The sequence below is a fragment of the Ranitomeya variabilis genome, chromosome 1 (assembly GCF_051348905.1).
Source record: "Ranitomeya variabilis isolate aRanVar5 chromosome 1, aRanVar5.hap1, whole genome shotgun sequence".
NCBI classification, from domain to species: Eukaryota; Metazoa; Chordata; class Amphibia; order Anura; family Dendrobatidae; genus Ranitomeya; species Ranitomeya variabilis.
The window spans coordinates 1003379257-1003385256 of NC_135232.1; the positions used below are offsets into that span (position 1 = coordinate 1003379257).

At 32.5% G+C, this 6000-nt stretch overlaps 1 non-coding gene across 1 annotated transcript; it reads right to left on the reverse strand.

Annotated features, from left to right (window-relative positions):
• Positions 1–325: 325 nt before the first annotated feature.
• Positions 326–397, reverse strand: TRNAC-GCA (transfer RNA cysteine (anticodon GCA)). The gene has a single exon. It is a non-coding gene; the product is annotated as a tRNA-Cys (tRNA).
• Between the last annotated feature and the right edge of the window lie 5603 nt (positions 398–6000).

The following is a 6000-nucleotide window of genomic DNA, read 5'->3' on the forward strand; positions in this document are numbered from 1 at the left end:
TAAACAGATTTCATGAATTCAAAAAGTACAAAGAAACACTAAGGTATTTTTATTTTACAAGTCATTTCTGGGGATTAGAGTCTTCCAATGTGCCATATGTATCTTTTGTCGATTTCTTTTCAGACAAAATTTCTCAAGCATTTTCCAACATTTTTAAATTGTTTTCATATTAAGAAGGCACATCAACATGAACTTTTTGCTACATTTCTGAAATAGTATTCACATTAAGAAAGTACATAAAAATGAATTCAACTTCATATGGTTCTAAAATTCCCATGAACATATAGGTAAAAAAGCATGTTTAATCTGTTGAAAAAGTATCTGGAGGGGGCACTCGGAGTTGAACCAAGGACCTCTTGATCTGCAGTCAAATGCTCTACCACTGAGCTATACCCCCTACATTTTGAAAACACACCCTCTTTTTTTTTTTTTTTTACGTAAAAACTGAAATATTTTTGCGCAGTTTATATCGTGGTGACTTTTTTTATGATAATGTGCATTTTACTTTGCTTAACAGATTTCATTAGTTCAAAAAGTACAAAGAAACACTAAGGTATTTTTATTTTACAACTCATTTCTGGGGATTAGAGTCTTCCAATGTGCCATATGTATCTTTTGTCGATTTCTTTTCAGACAAAATTTCTCAAGCATTTTCCAACTTTTTTTAAATTGTTTTCATATTAAGAAGGCACATCAACATGAACTTTTTGCTACATTTCTGAAATAGTATTCACATTAAGAAAGTACATAAACATGAATTCAACTTCATATGGTTCTAAAATTTCCATGAACATATAGGTAAAAAAGCATGTTTAATCTGTTGAAAAAGTATCTGGAAGGGGCACTTGGAATTGAACCAAGGACCTCTTGATGTGCAGTCAAATGCTCTACCACTGAGGTATACCCCCTACAATTGGAAAACACACCCTCTTTTTTGTTTTTGATTTTTACGTAAAAACTGAAATATTTTTGCGCAGTTTATATCGTGGTGACTTTTTTTATGATAATGTGCATTTTACTTTGCTAAACAGATTTCATTAATTCAAAAGGTACAAAGAAACACTAAGGTATTTTTATTTTACACCTCATTTCTGGGGATTAGAGTCTTCCAATGTGCCATATGTATCTTTTGTCGATCTCTTTTCAGACAAAATTTCTCAAGCATTTTCCAACATTTTTAAATTGTTTTCAAATTAAGAAGGCACATCAACATGAACTTTTTGCTACATTTCTAAAATAGTATTCACATTAAGAAAGTACATAAACATGAATTTAACTTCATATGGTTCTAAAATTTCCATGAACATATAGGTAAAAAGCATGTTTAATCTGTTGAAAAAGTATCTGGAGGGGGAACTCGGAGTTGAACCAAGGACCTCTTGATCTGCAGTCAATTGCTCTACCACTGAGATATACCCCCTGCATTTGGAAAATACACCCTCTTTTTTTTTTTTTTTTTTTACGTAAAAACTGAAATATTTTTGCGCAGTTTATATCATGGTGACTTTTTTTTTATGATAATGTGCATTTTACTTTGCTAAACAGATTTCATTAATTCAAAAAGTACAAAGAAACACTAAGGTACTTATATTTTACAAGTCATTTCTGGGGATTAGAGTCTTCCAATGTGCCATATGTATCTTTTGTCGATTTCTTTTCAGACAAAATTTCTCAAGCATTTTCCAACATTTTTAAATTGTTTTCATATTAAGAAGGCACATCAACATGAACTTTTTGCTATATTTCTGAGATAGTATTCACATTAAGAAAGTACATAAACATGAATTCAACTTCATATGGTTCTAAAATTTCCATGAACATATAGGTAAAAAGCATGTTTAATCTGTTGAAAAAGTATCTGGAGGGGGCACTCGGAGTTGAACCAAGGACCTCGTGATCTGCAGGCAAATGCTCTACCACTGAGATATACCCCCTACATTTGGAAAACACACCCTCTTTTTTTTTTTTTTTTACATAAAAACTAAAATATTTTTGCGCAGTTTATATCATGGTGACTTTTTTTATGATAATGTGCATGTTTCTTTGCTAAACAGATTTCATTAATTCAAAAAGTACAAAGAAACACTAAGGTACTTATATTTTACAACTCATTTCTGGGGATTAGAGTCTTCCAATGTGCCATATGTATCTTTTGTCGATTTCTTTTCAGACAAAATTTCTCAAGCATTTTCCAACATTTTTAAATTGTTTTCATATTAAGAATGCACATCAACATGAACTTTTTGCTACATTTCTGAGATAGTATTCACATTAAGAAAGTACATAAACATGAATTCAACTTCATATGGTTCTAAAATTTCCATGAACATATAGGTAAAAAGCATGTTTAATCTGTTGAAAAAGTATCTGGAGGGGGCACACGGAGTTGAACCAAGGACCTCTTGATGTGCAGGCAAATGCTCTACCACTGAGATATACCCCCTACATTTGGAAAACACACCCTCTTTTTTTTTTTTTTTTACGTAAAAACTAAAATATTTTTGCGCAGTTTATATCGTGGTGACTTTTTTTTATGATAATGTGCATTTTACTTTGCTAAACAGATTTCATTAATTCAAAAAGTACAAAGAAACACTAAGGTACTTATATTTTACAACTCATTTCTGGGGATTAGAGTCTTCCAATGTGCCATATGTATCTTTTGTCGATTTCTTTTCAGACAAAATTTCTCAAGCATTTTCCAACATTTTTAAATTGTTTTCATATTAAGAAGGCACATCAACATGAACTTTTTGCTACATTTCTGAGATAGTATTCACATTAAGAAAGTACATAAACATGAATTCAACTTCATATGGTTCTAAAATTTCCATGAACATATAGGTAAAAAGCATGTTTAATCTGTTGAAAAAGTATCTGGAGGGGGCACACTGAGTTGAACCAAGGACCTCTTGATGTGCAGGCAAATACTCTACCACTGAGATATACCCCCTACATTTGGAAAACACACCCTCTTTTTTTTTTTTTTTTACGTAAAAACTAAAATATTTTTGCGCAGTTTATATCATGGTGACTTTTTTTTATGATAATGTGCATTTTACTTTGCTAAACAGATTTCATTAATTCAAAAAGTACAAAGAAACACTAAGGTACTTATATTTTACAACTCATTTCTGGGGATTAGAGTCTTCCAATGTGCCATATGTATCTTTTGTCGATTTCTTTTCAGACAAAATTTCTCAAGCATTTTCCAACATTTTTAAATTGTTTTCATATTAAGAAGGCACATCAACATGAACTTTTTGCTACATTTCTGAAATAGTATTCACATTAAGAAAGTACATAAACATGAATTCAACTTCATATGGTTCTAAAATTTCCATGAACATATAGGTAAAAAAGCATGTTTAATCTGTTGAAAAAGTATCTGGAGGGGGCACTCAGAGTTGAACCAAGGACCTCTTGATTTGCAGTCAAATGCTCTACCACTGAGTTATACCCGCTACATTTGGAACACACACCTTCTTTTTTTTTTTTTTTTTTTTTTTTTTACATAAAACCTGAAATATTTTTGCACAGTTTTATATCGTGGTGACTTTTTTTTACGATGATGTGCATTTTACTTTGCTAAACAGATTTCATTAATTCAAAAAGTACAAAGAAACACTAAGGTATTTTTATTTTACAAGTCATTTCTGGGGATTAGAGTCTTCCAATGTGCCATATGTATCTTTTGTCGATTTCTTTTCTGACTAAATTTCTCAAGCATTTTCCAACATTTTTAAATTGTTTTCATATTAAGAAGGCACATCAACATGAACTTTTTGCTACATTTCTGAAATAGTATTCACATTAAGAAAGTACATAAACATGAATTCAACTTCATATGGTTCTAAAATTCCATGAACATATAGGTAAAAAGCATGTTTAATCTGTTGAAAAAGTATCTGGAGGGGGCACACGGAGTTGAACCAAGGACCTCTTGATCTGCAGTCAAATGCTCTACCACTGAGATATACCCCCTACATTTGGAAAGCACACATTTTTTTTTTTTTTTTACATAAAACCTGAAATATTTTTGCACAGTTTTATATCGTGGTGACTTTTTTTTACGATGATGTGCATTTTACTTTGCTAAACAGATTTCATTAATTCAAAAGGTACAAAGAAACACTAAGGTATTTTTATTTTACAAGTCATTTCTGGGGATTAGAGTCTTCCAATGTGCCATATGTATCTTTTGTCGATTTCTTTTCAGACAAAATTTCTCAAGCATTTTCCAACATTTTTAAATTGTTTTCATATTAAGAAGGCACATCAACATGAACTTTTTGCTACATTTCTGAAATAGTATTCACATTAAGAAAGTACATAAACATGAATTCAACTTCATATGGTTCTAAAATTTCCATGAACATATAGGTAAAACAGCATGTTTAATCTGTTGAAAAAGTATTTGGAGGGGGCACTCGGAGTTGAACCAAGGACCTCTTGATCTGCAGTCAAATACTCTACCACTGAGCTATACCCCCTACATTTTGAAAATACACCCTCTTTTTTTTTTTTTTTTACGTAAAAACTGAAATATTTTTGCGCAGTTTATATCGTGGTGACTTTTTTTATGATAATGTGCATTTTACTTTGCTAATCAGATTTCATGAATTCAAAAAGTACAAAGAAACACTAAGGTATTTTTATTTTACAAGTCATTTCTGGGGATTAGAGTCTTCCAATGTGCCATATGTATCTTTTGTCGATTTCTTTTCAGACAAAATTTCTCAAGCATTTTCCAACATTTTTAAATTGTTTTCATATTAAGAAGGCACATCAACATGAACATTTTGCTACATTTCTGAAATAGTATTCACATTAAGAAAGTACATAAACATGAATTCAACTTCATTTGGTTCTAAAATTTCCATGAACATATATGTAAAAAAGCATGTTTAATCTGTTGAAAAAGTTTCTGGACGGGGCACTCGGAGTTGAACCAAGGACCTCTCGATCTGCAGTCAAATGCTCTGCCACTGAGATATACCCCCTACATTTGGAAAGCACACCCTCTTTTTTTTTTTTTTACATAAAACCTGAAATATTTTTGCCCATTTTTATATCGTGGTGACTTTTTTTTACGATGATGTGCATTTTACTTTGCTAAACAGATTTCATTAATTCAAAAAGTACAAAGAAACACCAAGGTATTTTTATTTTACAAGTCATTTCTGGGGATTAGAGTCTTCCAATGTGCCATATGTATCTTTTGTCGATTTCTTTTCAGACAAAATTTCTCAAGCATTTTCCAACATTTTTAAATTGTTTTCATATTAAGAAGGCACATCAACATGAACTTTTTGCTACATTTCTGAAATAGTATTCACATTAAGAAAGTACATAAACATGAATTCAACTTCATATGGTTAGTGTTGAGCATTCCGATACCGCAAGTATCGGGTATCGGCCGATACTTGCGGTATCGGAATTCCGATACCGGGATTCCGATACTTGCCGCGTATCGGATACCGGAATCGGAAGTTCTAAGATTCAAAAAGCAGAAATTCAGCCAATGAGATTGATTCCAAGTGTGGGCACATCCTGTTTAGCATGGAGGGCATGAAACTACTGGCAAGGCTGTGATTGGCTGGTGTAATGATGTCATGATGCAGTTTAAAAGTCGCTGGCGCCATTTTGCGATCACTCTGCTGTGAATTCAGTTAGTGACAGGACGCTGTTTGCTGACTGAGGGACAGTTTAGAGATAGCGATTTGCTTCTTTGTGCTTTCCAAAGGCTAATTTAGCAACCGCTGTGTTCACCTACTATTCACCTTGCTTTTGCCTTGTAGCGCTGTTTTCACAGCGATCTGCAGGGTCTGTGTGTGTGTGTGTGTGAGTGCAGCCCAGTCTCCAGTCTGAGTGCAGCCACATAGGCCATCCATAGTTGGTTGTATTCAGTTCAGGGAGGGTGGTTCATTGCCTCATACTGTTCCTTTTTTTTTTTTTTTCCCAAGTAGTGTAGTCTGCTGCTAATTTATTCAAAAAAAT